Source organism: Nelumbo lutea, chromosome 1 (assembly GCF_056320005.1).
Source record: "Nelumbo lutea isolate HS-2025 chromosome 1, American lotus-T2T, whole genome shotgun sequence".
In the NCBI taxonomy this organism is placed as follows: domain Eukaryota; kingdom Viridiplantae; phylum Streptophyta; class Magnoliopsida; order Proteales; family Nelumbonaceae; genus Nelumbo; species Nelumbo lutea.
In genome coordinates this window covers 133,284,063-133,301,862 of record NC_142684.1, presented here as the reverse complement: position 1 = coordinate 133,301,862, position 17,800 = coordinate 133,284,063, and the positions used below count along the sequence as shown (strand labels likewise).

At 35.0% G+C, this 17,800-nt stretch overlaps 1 pseudogene; it reads left to right on the top strand.

Moving 5' to 3' along the window:
• The first annotated feature begins 10,716 nt into the window (after nucleotides 1–10,716).
• On the top strand, nucleotides 10,717–13,376 carry LOC148877677 (uncharacterized; annotated as a pseudogene).
• The last annotated feature ends 4,424 nt before the right edge of the window (nucleotides 13,377–17,800 follow it).

Genomic DNA, 17,800 nt, shown 5'->3' with positions numbered 1-17,800 from the left:
TTTATTCCATTTTCAATTTTCATATTTCATTCGTCCAACCATCGTATGCTTTGTATCATTCAAATTTAAATGAAATAAAATTCTTATTTTTCTTCCAATTTGTTATTCACTTTTGAGTCTTTGTCTCTTTGACTTCTTATTTGGTTAAATATTTTTTCCCATTTCTTTATTAGATTTCTTATTTTTAAAATAGTTTTCAAAGAAAAGTTAAATATTTTAGTTTTATTTAATAAAGAAAAAATATAAAATATAAAAAAGGCCCGCTTCAACCCACCCCCAAGGCCCGACCTATGGGCCAACCCAACATGGCCCAGGTCCACAGCATGGCCTATAGCCCGCCCAACCCAGGCCTGCGGCATGACATGGGCCCACACAAACTTGCGGCATGGGCTGTACTAGAGCATCCCCTCAAATTATAACTAGGGAGAGTGGCACGGCCCAAGATAGCCCGCGAGCTAGCACGGCATGGCCTATTTTACTCCTCTAAATTGGCAGGGCAGTCTCTCCATGTAGCGAATGCTAGGCATGAATCTGTACTACTAACCTGCTATCTGGGTACAGCGTATAGCAACCCCTTCTGTGATCGGATCGGCTGCTCATATAGCTTGCCCCACAGCCATCCTCCAGTGCTTGTGATGGGGAGATATTCCCAATGCTCGGAGGGGATGGGCGGTAGGGCCGCTATGGGGCACGCCACGTGGGCAGCCGATCGGTCTCTGCAACTATGGGATCAAACCCAATATTTCATGTGTAAAAAGAAAAAAAAAAACTATATGGAATAGGTGGGTCCATAAAAGACAAATCTTGCAAATTGCAATTAGCTTTGAAGAGATGCCAATTAGATTAGGAGGATTTCCATCCCAATATTTGTTTCCCATCCTTCAGATATTAGGAACTGGTCAACTCCATTATAATTATCTACATAAATCATGGAGGGTCCTTTGTTTGGAGATCGGATTGCTCCTCACACCTGGCGTCTCACACGCACATCCTACATTGGGAACATCTCCTTTGTTTGGTGTATTTGGTAAACTCTTGGGCTATTCACGAGTGTTGAAATATGGGTTAAGTTTTAAGTTTATGAGCAGTCACTTTGTGCCAAAAAACAAAAAAAAAAAAAAAAAAAATTGCAAGAGGTTAGATGCATGCTGAGTCTACCCATCACTAGACCCTGAAGACTGGTATTAACATTGGGTAATAGCCCTTTTTATTCATAAACATATCATCATGGGTGCCATCCAGTATTGAATTGCTGACTGACCCCAAACCATATATGGTTTTGGAAACCAGACTTGACCGGACCGGATGATCAGGCCATTTGACCTGGAAATGGATCATGACTCGCGGCCTAGTTTTGGATCCAAAAGCCATTTGACTGCGATTTAGACTAAAAGGTTAGACCATTTGATCAAGAACCGGTGTCGAATTGAAGTGATTCTCTTTCTAGATCGGTTTTTAAAGCCATGTCTCAAAGGATTGTTTTAGTGCTTTAGTGAGCGGTTACCCTGTAAGACATGAAATCTAAGTTTGGTTTTAAGGTTTGTTAATTGTTGTAATAGGGTATAGTATAGGAAGAGTGAAGTAGGAGTTTTGTCGGTAAGGTTACTTTTTATAGGAGGTTGTCCCACCTAGTCACCATCAAGGTAGAGGTATTGCATTAGATGACTCCATCTAGGAGTTGAACTTACATTAATTTAGTAGTTTGTACCGAGCAATCAGCATTACTCTTACAAAGATGGACAATAGTACGTCTTGAATGATCTTTTGGATATGAATTTAAGATTTTTCAATATAAACTTAGGATTTTATTTTATTTTTATTTATTTGTTTTTAAGGAAAGTATTAAACTAAATTTCAAGTAGACCTGTTCATGGGCCTACACCCCGGTCGGGCTTGGACATGTAATTAGGCCCGTGGGCCTGACCTCAGGCCCAAAACACCAAGTCTGATTGTATGTCGGGTTGGGATCTGGATTTGTCAAAAAAGCCCGGCCCAATTTATTTATATAATATAAAATATATAATATTTATTATAATATATATTAATAATTTAATATAAACATTTTTATTTTTTTTTCTTTATAATTTCTCCCTCTTTTTCTCTATTCAGCCGCTTCAACAGCGGCATGAACTATATACTTCCGGCTCGGGCTGTTTATGAGAGCCTGCCTTAAGCCCAACTTGTAGGCCCAATGGTTTAGCCGGGCTCGGACTTGAGCCTTAAAAAAATCTGTTAATGCAGAATGAAAGCCTGACCCGAGCCCGGCCCGGCCCATTAACAGGTCTTACATGTGGTGTGAAAAATTAAGGATGCCAGTCAAATTGGTTCCTTTCTCTTTACACGTGGTGTGGGTAATATGCAGTAAGTATAAGCTGAATTGAACTAGTAAGAGTTGGACTGAACCGGCTTTAAATAAACTTCAGCTACAAAACCAAAGTACTACTTGTACCTGTTGGAAGTAGTACAAGGAAAATAGTGGTAATTGATTTTTTTTTTCCCCATGGTACCAACATGGTGAGAGTGTGTTACAAATCACGATCTCAACCTCAAACTAAGATAAGTGCAGTTTCCAACAAAATCTGTTCTCAACTCATAAATTCGCAAACCTACCAGCATGTTACTCCAGTTCCATGGGTTGGGAAGGCATTAAGAGAGGGCCTCATAATCTTTTGTTGTATTTTTAATTCATATACTAAATGATAGTAGAGAAGAGAGGTAAGAATGCAGTGTTCATACATGCTGGCGGAGTCCTCCTGTAGTCCTCTGAATTATCATCTAATAAGATACAGAAATAATTGAAAATGGTATTTTGCATTTAAGGTCTTGTTTGTTTTTTGGTAAGTTACTTATCTGGATAAATGCAGTTATCTGGGTAAGTTTTTCTTGGGAAACACTTATCTGGATAAGTGCATTTATCCATGTTCTTTAATTTTTCATGTAAATAATGTAATGACCATTTTTGCCATAAAAATTTATTATTAAAAGAGACATTTTTGTCCCATTCAAGTGCTGACAACTTCCCCCTAGGTGGAAAAGTTATTTATCCACCTAGGAGATGGGTATCACTTACCTAGGTAAATGATACATAAGAATCTAAACTTTCCTTGGTCTCCACATAAGTCTAAAAAAAGAACATGGGATTCTTGGTCAATAGGAATCAAAATCCCATTTACCAACTTTCCCCCTCTCAAAATCCAAAAACGAACACCCCCTAAGTAGAATTCAAGTGTATGAAACTTCTAAGTTCTACCTTGAAATGTTTGACCATTTAGGTGGTTGTATTTTCATGTAGATGAACATCTGGATAGAAAGTTTGCATCAACCGAAAGAAAACTGTATTCAAAGAATTCTTCAATTTTTTTTTACTGCTTTAAAGAGAACCTACACTTGAATTGATTCTTTCTAATATATATATATATATATTTCACGCCAAGTTTCTACCTTGGTAAACTAAGGTCATGTTTGGTTCAATTCTCACTCTTTCACATTCTTACCCCAGATGAAATTCTAAAATGGAAAAGAATGGGTAAAAATAGGCAGAATGAGAAAATATTGCCATGAACCAAACACTTTTTTCCTAAAAATGAATTCTTTTTAGACTGACAAGTGTCCTATGTTGCTCATTTTCATTCTTCAAAAAAAAAAAAAATTGTCGTTCACAAACCGCCATCCTAGGTCTCTGATAGTTAATGTTTACCAATTGGCATAGATGTTTTGTAAAAGCACTTTCGTAAAGTGCTTTTATAAAGTACTTTCGTAAAAATGCTTTTATAAAAGTACTTTTGCAAAAGTGCTTTTATAAAAGTGCTTTCCCAAAAGTGCTTTTGTACTTTCATAAAAGTGTTTTCATAACAGTGATTTCGTAAAAGTACTTCCATAAAAGTGCTTTTGTAGTACTTTCATAAGTGTTTTTATAAATGTGCTTTCACAAAAGTGTTTTTAAAAGTACTTTCGTAAAAGTGCTTTTATAAAAGTACTTTCGTAAAAGTGCTTTAGTAATGTACTTTTATAAAAGTGCTTCGTAAAAGTACTCCGTAAAAGAGCTTTTATAAAAGTACTTTTGTAAAAGAGTTTTCGTAAAAGCACTTCCATAAAAGTGCTTTCATAAAAGTACTTCCATAAAAGTACTTCCATAAAAGTGCTTTTGTAATAGTGCTTTCATGTAAAAGTACATTTATAAAAGTGATTTCGCAAAAGTAAACATCCATGGCAACAGTTTTATAGGTAGAGTTTCCTCAAAGAATGAAATGAGCAACAAGATGGGACATGAATTTTTTTCATGCTGCAAGATAGTCAATTTTTGTGCCATGGGACTGATTTTTCATTCTAAAAAAAATGTGGGCCTTGGCAAGAATTTTGTACCCAAACATTCTAATGTTATTCATTCTTGCCCATTCTTGACTAGAATGAGGAAGAATTAAGAGAATGAGGCCTAGAGCAATGAACCAAAGATGGCCTAAATTGCCACTTCCAGAAAGCATTCAGAAATTTTCATTCTTTGATTGGTTAATTGGTATATAAAATGTATATCAGTTATGAATTATGATTTGGTGCCTTTGTAGCCAAAACTTTATGTTTGAGCTAGTATGATCTATACAAGTCAAGAACCAATTCTTCTAGAAATCTTCCCAAAATCCCACCTAGATAAACAATGTTAGGAATCTTCCCATGACATTGTTCACCTAGATAAACACAAAATCTCACAGTTTCTTTCCAACATATCCTCTTGATGTTAAAAACTTAAAAGTAGCCCATTCAGCAATCTAAGACACCAAAAGATATGCAGTTGCAACCAATACAATTGTTTACATATACAATTAGACCTATTCATGGGCCAAGTAACTTGATGGCTCGGTTGGGCCTGGCCTGACCTGTTATTTTTCAAGCTTGGATAAAATTTCAAGCTCGTAGGCTCGAGCTTAGACTTTCTCAAATAACCCTGGCCTGATATTATTAGATATATAAGAAAGTACTTATATATAATAAATATAATATACATATATATGCTTCTTAAATTATTAATAAATATCAATTTACTATTAGGAAATATCAATTAGTTTATTAAATTTTTATTAAATTAATATAATATTAGTTTATAAAAGTATATTGAAAATAAGACATTTTGTGTATAGATTGGGTTTTGGGCTTGGGCTCGAGCTTCGGGCTTTATAGAAGGGTTGGGCTTAGGCTCAAGATCTAGGCTCGGTGGTCGGGCCGGGCTTGGGTTTGCACATTTTCTGTTGATAAAGAGGCTCGGTAGTTGGGCTGGGCTTTATTTAATTATAGTCTAGTATGAAAAAATTATATAACATTCTATATATATTAATATAAAATTTGTTATTTAAATATTATATAATAATATTTACCATATATGCATATAACTTCCAAGTTGAGCTTATTAGGGGATTTTAGCTTGGGCCCTATCCGCTAAAGCCATCATTAGACTCCAAAATTTTGATACCCAATTAGACTTTAGATCTGATTATCCCGGATAATGTGTGGAGATGGTGTATATCTCAGCTAGACCTAACTCAAAAGAAAATAGTTGCTCGAGCCAGCAAATTTCTAAATCTAATCGGGCTAGGTTAAGTTATAAATGATTTGTTACTTTTTATTATTAATTATTAAAGTATTGTAATTATTAAATTACTGTATTTATTTAAAATATAGTAATTTTTGGAAATGATCATATTTTAATAAATATTGCTAATTTATTGGCTAACACTAATTACATGTAATTTTATGGTAATTAAATATAACTTTTTGGTAATTAAATGTAATTTTCTACTATTTATAGCTTAAATTATAATTATAGTTAATTATAGTTTAAAAATAGTTATTGTTAATTATATTACTATTAATAATTAAAATACATTATTTTTTCATTATTATTCATTTTTTTTTGCAATAAAATACAATTAATTTAATTTTTTAATTATTTTTAGTATTTTAATTAGGCTTTAGGTTTTTCAGAATATTTGGATTTTTAATTAATTTTGTTGTTTTTTCATTATTATTCAGTAATTTTTGCATATGAGTATTTTTCAATAAGTTTCAGTATTTTCATCATTTTTTTTGCATATTAGTCACTATAAAATTAATTTGCATTTGATTGTAGTAAAAATAAATTAAATAACTAAATAAATACCATAGTAAATAAAAAATACAACTAATTTTCAATATTTTTCAATAATTTCTAGCTTGGGTAATATTTAATAATTTTGGTATTTTTAATAATAAAATACTATTAACTGTACTTTTTATTTATTTATAGTAAATACCCTTATTTATCGAAAATATTTTTAATTTTCAATTTTTTGATTATTTAGTATTTTAATTATGTTTATCTTTTTCATAAATTTTTCGGATTTTTAATTAATTGTTGGTATTTTAAAACTATCAATTAATATTATTTAAATTTCTTATTTTTATTAGCGTTTATTATGTTGGATTTTTAAGTGGAATTGAAACACATTTTTAAATTAATAATTTTTTGATTGTTTAACCTCAACCTATTTATATTATTTGATTTATATCATGGTTTTCAAAACCGAACCGGACTGGAAAAATTGGGAACCAGTTAGGTGACTGGTTTCGTTTTACCCCATAACCATTATTTCGCCAAAATCGTTGACCTGGGTGTTCAAACCGTTTGAACCATCCAACAGTTCGAATGGGCTGTCTATTCAATTTGAACGGTCGGACCGTTCAACCCAGGAACCAGACCTCTGACCGGTTCATTGTCCGGATCAATTTTAAAAACCTTGATTTATATTATTACTATTTTCTCTCTCTCTCTCTCTCTCTCTCTCTCTCTCTCTCTCTTTCTTTTAAATGTAATAATAACAATACATTAAAATAAGAGGCCTTGGAAAATCCAAAGGTCTCTCTCTTATATGTCTTTTTTAAATGTAATAATAACCCTCATTAAAATAAGAGGCCTTAGAAAACCCAAAGGTGTCTCTCTAATAAGTGCACCTTTATTAATTTATTCAAGATAAGCAATAATTATTATTTTATATTTTTAAAACAAAAAATAAAATAAAAAAATAAAAAAATAGTTAAATTACTTTTCAAAAGTAAGGGATACTGACATGAATCGTCCAATTTATATATATAGATTGTACCATATCAACCAATCACGATTAAACACGTCAATGGTCTGATGGGCAACCCGTTTTATACGCCTTGACTTGACAATATCATATAAACCCCTCGAGCTCAGCTCCTCATTCACTTTCACACTTCAATGATCTGATGGGCAACCCGTTTTATACGCCTAAATGCCATAGCCGAGTCATTAACCGCGTTTAAGTCCCTAATCGCAACAGACCCTTGTAAAAGTCTTCATGCGACCAGCAGTCTTCAGCCCAATTGGACCGGAGCTGAGTCATCTGCAACAAATCCAGGCAAAGAGTGGTAGAGCTTTCTGTTGGAGTCCTTGGATTTCAACCTTCCTTTTCCTCTCCTTGTCATTTTCTTTAAGAATCACTTGAAGTGATAAACCATGTTATGGCCACAATAATTTTTTAGAAGAAAAAAGTAAAATGGAAATTAGAATACAAATACAAGTGTATAGAAGAAATCCACATCCACATCTTTCAAGTGTGAAAAACTGATGCAATTATTGAAAAGCCTCTCGGTAGCATTAATTTCTATTTATGAAAATCATAATTTAATCATTTAAAAAAGAAATGACGTTATTTTTCCTTCTATTAATGAGAAAATTATAAATTTTCTATGAAGATTTTCATTGAAATTTCTACTAGCTAGATTTTAGACGCATAAAGTTATGCAAATTTTATTTTATAAGAAGTTAATTAAACTTTTCCTAAGAAAGTCATAATTTCATCCATTCAATTTCAAAAATTATTTTCTACTTTTAAGAAAGTAACCTTGTATTATTCGGTAGAATTTGAATGTTTAGTCAAATACTAGTATAAGAGCATCAGCCATGCACATATGGAAGTAAAGATGAAAGAGTAGAAATGAAAACTCTCATACAATATGATCCTAGTATAGATATAAATTTATAAATGTTATACCAAAAAAAAGATAAACTTATAGCCTCCATTTATTTTTGCTGAAATTTGACCCTGTCTGCTCTCCGCTTCAATTCACGTTTCAGCATCACAATTGACAAGTAGTTTACAAATTAAAATCAAAATTCAAGTCTTCAACGTCATGGATGTAGATGGGGTAAGACTCCGAAGTTGAACATGGCCAATGTTGGTATTTGGTAATGACCCATCACCCATGTCATCAATGAGTTCACATCTGCTGTGACTCACGTTGCTCCGAAATTTTGGAGCAGCGCCAATAAAAGCTGAATGCGTCACACTCCTCTCTTTAATTTCAAAGTTAACAGAAGTTGATAAAAGTTTGGGGTTACGATTATGAAGCACTGCACCGTTCATTGATCATTGTCCCTAGCCTCTCGTCCGAACTATAGAGAAGCGGCGGTGCCCTCCTTTTTCTTGCTCTCTCCCCTTTTTCTCTTTTAACCCTTTCATCTTTCTTTTTTTTCCTCTTTTCTTTATTTTCAGTGGTGGAGATAGGAATATTTTTTTTTTTTTTTTATTAAGGCCAAAAGTCACCTAGTCGTCATCTTCTCTCTCTCTCTCCTTCTTCTTTCTCTTCCTCCTCGTTCTTCTCTTTCCACCCTTCCCTTAACCTGCTGGATCACTCCCTTATTTAGTTGCATTCCGACAGAGCTTAAGCTTAAAGCGCACCATGAAGAAGGATCCTTTCTGATTTCTCTCAAGAGAGACATAGAGCTGGAGGAAAGTATAATCAAAATAATTAATAAATGAAATTTAAAATTTTTTTGGCCCGCTGCTGTTAGGAGGCAACTTCCGTTACTTTTAAATAATGGGTAAATTGTATATTATTACCTTGTACTCTAGGGCTAGTACATTTTAGTATCCAAACCACTGTTTTCAAAATCGGATTGGACCGGATGGTCGAACCGGAAAAACCGGGAATCGATCATCTGATCGGTTCTGTTTTTCTTCAAAACTGTTTTTTTCCTCAAAACCGTTGAATCGGCCTGTTAATCATTCGAACCATTTGAATGGTTTTGACCGTTTTGCAATTTTTTAATTTTTTGTCAGAATGGGCCGGTTGTTCAGGTCGGCTCGGGTCAAACTTTTTTAAAACGAGCAAACCATGTCAAATTTTTTAAACCAATGAACAACAAAAATACCTAAACTTGTCAGAACGGGCCTGCCGTTCGGGTCAGCCCGTTCTGGCAATTTTTTAAAAACCTTAATGCACCACTTCTAAACTCTTAAAACTATGAATAAACGAGAAAGGTATAAATTTTAAATGGCTAAAATGACCATATTAAAACTTAATTATTGTAGTAAAAACATTGCTGATGCAACTACACAGAAAAACATCCTTGGAAAAGAGTTGCAGAGGACACCGGCAAGAGATTAAGAGAGAATCCAAATAAACAAAAAAAAAAGAAGTTGAGAAGTTATTGCACCATGTCGAGATCACTACCAGAGAGGAAGGCCACAATCAAAAGGTAACGCAACAACCCAATGAACAAAACTGAAAAACCATACAGAAAGAGAGAGCAAAAGGGGGGAGTTGAAATCAACCCGAGAAAAGACACATAGCTTTTAGATGGTGTTGTGGGTGTTTTGGCAACGACTGGTTTCTCCATGCCACTTGTTTAATCTTGAATGAAAAATAGGAATTATTTGTTTGAAAAAACTTTTTCAGCGGCTCACAAGAGCAAACTTGAATGAGATAAATGGGAAGAACCCTAACTTTTTCAAAATATTTAAAGGGTGTTTACGTTTATTGTTTTGTATTTGTGTGGTTATAAAATCGAGAAAAACAATTAATTATTAAAGATGTTTATGATACATAAGCATCATTAGGCACATCATCAAAGGGCCAATAAACGCTCCTGAAATGAAATCAAACGGGAGAGACACACAGAAATCAATATTTATTTTAATAAAATCCATATTTACAGATATAATTAATGAAACCGCTCATGTGGCGGTGTTTATTTAATAAATATATGCGGAACCACACATACTTAATGATTTTGAAGAAACAGATAAAATTGCCTCGTAAATTATTTAAAGGATATTTATCGAATTTGTAAAAATTTTAACCATCACACATCGTGACACAGACAACGAACAAAATGCTACTAACCTAGGGTACTACATTCATAGTTTTATGGAGTTTAGGTATTGCCGTCCATGATGAAATCAAATCAGCCCCCACAGTAACCAGTTAAACGAGATAAATATTTTTACAATGGGTTTTAATTTTTTCACAGGGTGGAGTGAGAGTATTTTAAAGAACAGGTGTCACAAAAAAAATTCAAGTGATCATTAAAAGTGATTACAACGCAGTGTCTACCTGATCCGAACCAGGTTCAGGAGACTACACCCAAAGTAAAGTACAGGGCACTAGTCTGTAATTGACCCTTATAATAGAAAAGAAAAGGAGTGATGAGTTCAAATTTGTTGGAGCAACCCAGGTCCCAGCAGATGAAAACTCCAAGGAACAGTGGCCAATCTATACAAACAATTGTACAATGGAACAAGTAAACCAATCATGATTAAACACGTCTATGATCTGTTGGGCAACCCGTTTTATACGCTTAGACATGACAATAGTATATAAACCCCTCGAGGCGTTCATTCACATTCACACAGAAATCTCTCTTTCTCTCTCTCTCATGCTATGGCTCTCTCTGCGGTATTCCCAGTGTTTTACATGGCTATTCTTTTGTATTGTCAGTGCCGAAGCCCAGCTCCTGTTGGAGAGTCAGCTTCTTTAAGCATCCTTACAGATAAGGAGGCATTAACCGCGTTTAAATCCCTAATTGCAACAGACCCTTCCAACAGTCTTTCTTCATGGGAACTGGCTCTATCACTCCACATATCGGTAATCTTTCCTTCCTTCGCTTCCTTTATCTCCAAAATAACAAACTTGCAGGAACTCTTCCTGATCGAATTGGGGATCTCTCACGTCTGCAAGCTGTAAACATAAGCTCCAACCTCATAGAGGGTCCAATCCCACCTAACATATGCAAGTGCTCGGAACTCATGCACCTTGACTTGATGGGCAATCAAATATCAGGAGGAATTCCTCCAGAGCTTGGCACCCTCTCAAAACTCCAAATCTTGAATTTGAATGAAAACAAGCTTTCTGGTACAATTCCTCCTTCCATCGGAAATCTTTCCTCACTCACTACTCTAAACTTAGCCACCGATTCCCTTGGTGGGTTCATACCCAGTAACTTGGGCCGTCTTCAAAAATTGAAAAAGCTAGAACTTTCAATCAACACTCTCACAGGCATTGTCCCTCAACATCTATACAACATTTCCTCCCTTGTTTTCTTTGCACTAGCTCCAAACCGTTTGTGGGGTAAAATACCAAGTGATGTTGGAAACCGGCTTCCAAATCTTCTCAACATCAATTTTTGCATCAATCACTTTACGGGTGGAATTCCAGGCTCACTACATAATCTTACCAAAATCAAAAGCATTCGGATGTCCTGGAACCTTCTTGGAGGGTCAGTTCCTGGAGGTTTAGAAAACCTTCGCGACCTTGAAATGTATAATATTGGATTCAATAGGATTGTAAGCTCTGGTGATTCTGGTCTAAGTTTCATCACTTCCTTGTCCAACAGTTCCCATCTTCAATTCCTCGCCTTAGATGGAAATCTTTTAGAAGGTAGGATTCCAAGAGACATCGACAATCTATCAACAACTCTGACAAAATTATACCTGGGAGGGAACCGGATATATGGTAATCTACCCCCGTCCATTGGCCGTCTTAGAGGCTTGGCTTTGCTAAACGTTAGCCATAATTTGATCTCTGGGGAAGTTCCAAATGAAATTGGCCAACTAGATCAACTGCAGATGTTGGGTTTGGCTGGAAATAAGCTTTCAGGCCAAATTCCAGATTCTCTTGGTAATCTGAGCAAATTGAATGAGCTTAAATTGTTTGGGAATGAAATGGTGGGAAGAATACCTGACACTTTTGGTAACTATCATCGCTTTCTTTCAATGGATTTATCTAACAATAGGCTCACTGGAAGCATACCCAAAGAGATTTTCATGCATTCCAGTTTGAGCTCTCTTCTGAATTTATCCAAGAATTTTCTTAGTGGACCTATTCCACAAGAAGTTGGAATGTTGGAAAACATAGTGAAAATTGATCTCTCCAGAAATAACATGTCAGGAAGCATACCCGATTCAATTGGAGACTGTAAGAGCTTGGAGTACCTGTTGTTGGCCAAGAACTTATTCTTGGGCCATATACCTGCTACTCTCGAAAAAATACGAGGGTTGAACACTCTAGACCTCTCATCCAACCAACTTTCTGGCTCCATTCCTTATGATCTTCAGAAACTTCAGGTCCTTCAGGACTTGAACCTTTCATTTAATAACCTTGAAGGAGAAGTTCCCACAGATGGAGTGTTCAGAAATCGCTCAGGGCTTCATCTCGAAGGTAACCCAAAACTTTGTTTTCCTTCTGCATGTCAGAAAATCCAAGGTCGTGCAAATAGAACGACTGTGGTTTGGACCATTGCTGGGTCCATCGCACTGTGTTTAGTGCTAGGCTTGTTTCTGTCAATTCTCTTCTACAGAAGAAGAAACGCCAAAACCGTCGCTTCGGCACCAGAAATACTTTTGAAGGTGCAGCATCAAATGGTTTCTTATGATGAGCTACGAACGGCAACCGGGAATTTCAGTCAGGAGAATTTGATTGGACGCGGGAGCTTCGGGTCTGTCTACAGAGGAGTTCTGAGGAAAGGAGTTATTGTCGGGGTAAAGGTCCTTGACGTCAGGACAAAAGGAGCTTTGAAGAGCTTCATCGCTGAGTGCATTTCTCTGAGGAATGTCCGACACAGGAATCTTGTGAAACTCATCACTTGTTGCTCGAGCATTGATTCCAAGAACATGGAGTTTCAGGCTCTGGTTTATGAATTCATGGAGAATGGGAGCTTAGAAGATTGGATTCGTGGAAGGAGAAGGGGGAGGACTGAATGTGGTGGAGAGATTGAATGTGGCCATTGATGTTGCGTCTGCCATGGACTACTTGCACCATGACTGCCAGCCTGCAGTGCTGCATTGCGACCTTAAGCCAAGCAATGTGCTGTTGGACGACGAGATGAATGCAAAAGTAGGGGACTTTGGTCTCGCAACTTTGATGGTTGAGACATCCACTCAACAACATTCTACTACCACTACATACGGCCTGAAGGGCTCCATAGGATATATACCTCCAGGTATGTATTTTCCCTACATAACTAAACTCTTTCATCGGCTGTCTCGTTTCAATATTTAGATGCATTTAATTTTAAAATATACAAAAAATAACCAGGAGTATAATAAAAATTGGTTCACCCCACCTGAACCCCGTGATGATGATGATATGGATAATTGTGAACAACCATTTACATACTATTATTTAGTTATTATAAGGCCACGTTCGATTTGTTAAAAATGGGGGGTGTGTATCTCATAGAAATGCAATAATCCTGTGTTTGGCTGTTGCTACAATGATGAGGTTTTAGGTAATTTTTTGATCCGAATGTATTAATTTATGATTATCTGGGCGACGTTTTCCCAGGAATCACCTGCTTGGGGAAGCATCTTAACTAAGATCAAGGGGGCGTTGATTTTGAGAGGAGGGAAAGTTGGTCAATGGGTATTTAGTTCTTATTGACTAAGAATAGCATGTTCTTTTTTTAGATTTAAGTGGGGACAAAAAGTTTATTTTATTGGGTATACGAAGTTGCCAATATTTTAATGAGACAAAAATGTCCATTATAATAATGAATTTTTTATGAATAAAATTGTCATTGCCTTATTTATCTAGGAAATAAAAAAACATGGATAAATAATCTGTTGACTGCATTGATTATCACTACCTGAGACTAAGATACCACCCACATAAAGAGGACCATGGTCAAGGCTTCTTGACAAACAAGAAAGAGTCTGCCTTAGAAATGTTGAAACCAAATTAATTTGACAAGAAAACTGTTCAGTTTTTGGTAAATAGGCACATTAAATGACTATGGTCGAGTCATCTATTATCAATTATTTATAAATTATCATGCGAAAATGCATTAGATACGACTCCAGATCTTCTACCCACTGTAGTATTATGTGGATAGGTGTGGATAGAATTGTCATGGGTAAAAAATTCAGATTCATTGGATACATCCAATTGTTGCATAGACCAAAAGTGAAGGAAAGTAGGAAACAATTAAACTATGTTTGATTTGAAGGAAAAGGTAGAGAAAGGAAGGGAAAAGTAAAAAAACCTATACAAGATTTGTAAAAGTTTTCCTACCTTTTCATTCCTTTCTCTACTTTTTCTTCAAACCAATTAGACATAGCCTTAAGGTAATACATTTCATATTGCCGTTGGGGCTGAATGAAAGTCTCAAAATAACCTTGTCCTTTGGGTTGCCTCCTAACAATAACCCTCTAAGGAGAGTTAGTGTTTGCTTGAGTAAAACTGCATGGTTCTGTCATAAGGATGAGGATATTACTAGCAATCAAGACATTAGGCTCACATGTGTGATGATTGGATATAAATTGCAGTGGCGCCTAATGGTTGAGGGAAGGACACAAGTTAATATTTGTTATTGATAGATATGGCAACGGGACAGGTATGGGGTTTGGGGCAGGTGTTATATTCTCCGTCTTTGATCCTGACTTTGAAATAAATTTCTATTCTCAATCCTAATTTATGTCGGGAATAAAAATGATCCTCCATTACCAATCCCCGACGGTGACAGGTTTTTTGTCGGGGACCCGAATCCCCAAAATTTTTAAATTAATATTATTTTTAGAAAATAGATTTACATTAAATAAAGAAAACTTTTTAAAATATGAAAATATTTTAAATATATTTTGATTTATATAATAAATAATATCATAAATAATATTATATTCGTATATATTTAATATACATAGTTGAGGTCGAGGCGAGGTGGAGAATATACTCCCCATCCCCATTCCTGTCCCCGGTTAGGTGGAGAATATTATATCAATATCATTCCCTATCCTCATCAAGGCAATTTCCATCCTCAACCCAATGGAGTCAAAGAAGCTGGATATCCAATGGAGATGGGGAAATTGCCATCCCTAATTAGTGCCACTAGTATTAATATGAGTAATTGATGGTATTATAGCAGTGGCTGAGGGTGTAGCTTTGGCCAGGTAAAGTAGGTGGTTATGAAAGTGTGGATTGTGTACCAGGCAAGGTTCAATTACAAGTGATGGTCCAGTTACCAAATTCAACATGATTTAGGACATGTTTGGGAGTGTTTAAAAATAAGTGCTTATTTGGGCCATTAAGCACTTATTGGTATTTGGGAAATAAGCCCGAAATAAGTGCTTATTTTAAAAATAAGGGCTTATTTTTTAAGCCCAAACTTTTAGTTTTTCGTAAATGATGATACAATAAACACTTATTCATTTTTTTCTTCCAAAATTGTCCCTAGTTGAATTTTATAAAAGTACTTTTATGAAAACACTTTCGTGAAAGCACTTTTATAAAAATACTTTTATGAAAGCATTTTTATGAAAGTACTTTATGAAAGCACTTTTATAAAAGTACTTTTACGAAAGTACTTTTATGAAAGCACTTTTACGAATGTACTTTATGAAAGCACTTTTACGAATGTACTTTTATGAAAGCACTTTTACGAATGTACTTTTATGAAAACACTTTTATGAACATACTTTTATAAAAGCACTTTTACGAAAGTATTTTATGAAAGCACTTTTATGAAAACACTTGTGTGAAAGCACTTTATGAAAACACTTTTCTGAAAGCACTTTTATAAAGTACTTTTATGAAAGCACTTTTATGAAGGTTCTTTTATAAAAGTACTTTTATGAAAGTACTTTTACAAAAGCACTTTTAAAAGTACTATGAAAGCATTTTTAGAAAAGTACTTGTATGAAAGAATTTTATAAAAGTAGTTTTACGAAAGTACTTTTAAGAAAGTGCTTTTGTAAAAATGTTTTCATAAAAGTACTTTTTTAAAAGTGCTTTCAAAGGGTATATTTTGAAAATTTAATAGAAAATAAAAGACAAAATAGTAAAAACTTATTTAAGTGCTTATCAGAGAAAAAGACTACCAAAACGCCCAATAAGCACTAGAAAAAGTTAGGTACCAAATGCAAATAAGTGCTTATTTAAAAAAGCATGTTTTTAAACACTTATTCAATAAGTAATTACTTTTAATATGGACTTAGTGTCATTATTGATAGGGCTCCAACTTGGGCGTCCGAATCCATCCCAAAAATCTTGGGTTGGGTTGACAATCAGGTTGGGGGTGAATTTTGTCCACCTAGCTTTACCTGGGATTAGGTTAGGGTTGCCCCCTTAGGAATTCTGTACTTCTACTTCTGTCCAGTTCCAACCCACCTCTACAATTGATATTGTCCATATGTATTATAGTCCTGGCTAGTGCCAACATAATCCATTTGTTTTAACTCTTAAGCCCTATAATTTAGCATTAGTGATTTTCATTAATTCCACAGTTTTGTGTTTTATTATTGTTGACTTCATAAAAGAACCAATAAAAACACTAAATAATCAAATATTAATAAAAAGTTGTCAATAATATACGACCATAGAAGTTAAGTTTATGTCCTTAAATCAAATAAGAAGAGAATATGATAGATTTTATGAAATTTTAAAAGGATATATATAGGAGAAATGTCAGATTTGAACCAACTTGATCCCAACCCAATTTGAAGTGAACTTTGGGTTGGGTTACAGTTGAGGGATTATTTTAGATTGAGTTAGGGTTCGGGTTGAGTGGGTTGAGTTAACCGGGGTTCACAACTTCAACTTCGGACTGTACTGGACCTCATCAACCAAATCTAATCCGATTAGGGCTGCAAATGGATCGAATCGAATTCGATAAGAAGTATATCCGATCCAATTCCATAATATTTATTACTGATTTGAGTTCATTAATAATCTGGTGGATTTTACAAAACCTTATTCAAATTCGATCCATTAATCTTAACAATCTTAACAGATATCCGATTGTTAATTGTTGAGAATTTTTAACATATTGTGAAAGCTGGTTGCAACGAACGGCCCTCCTGGCTCCGTTTTTGAGTTTGAATGACTGAGTGAGATACAATGAAAAGGGAGATATCAGATGTGCTGGTTTCCGTGACAATACAAGACAAGGATTTAAGTATCGGTATCGGGTATGCATAAGATAAATCGGATATGGATATGGATACGGATACACTTTGAAAACGCATGAATATGGACGAAAAACATGAAAACATTTGGATATGCTAGGAAAATGAATATTAATTCCATAAAGATATTACTAATAATAGGTTTAATGTCAAAATTGCTACAAATAATGTATAAATACACAAGAATTGTATATTTTGATGGTATATATGAAGAAATATATTACAATTAATATAGTAGAATGCATAGATATCATACAATTTTATTGAGATGCATTAATCAAGATTCCAAGAATCATATTATATAGATTTTTACAAATGAATGTGATGGAGGGTGATTGGCCCGACCTCGCAGCACGGGTACACGTGGGCGTGACCTTGCTCAAACAGTGACTCAGCATGACAGTGCAATGAGGGTGAGCATAAATCGGAGGGAAAGTCCCACCGAGTTCAGCTCGACAACTTGGCGAGTAAACTATTCGCCGGGAGCCGCCTTATCTGCACCTCCGCCCTGGGGTCAAAGCACTTCGGGGGGTCCCAACCCCTTTTAAACCCGAGCTCCTCCCAATGGA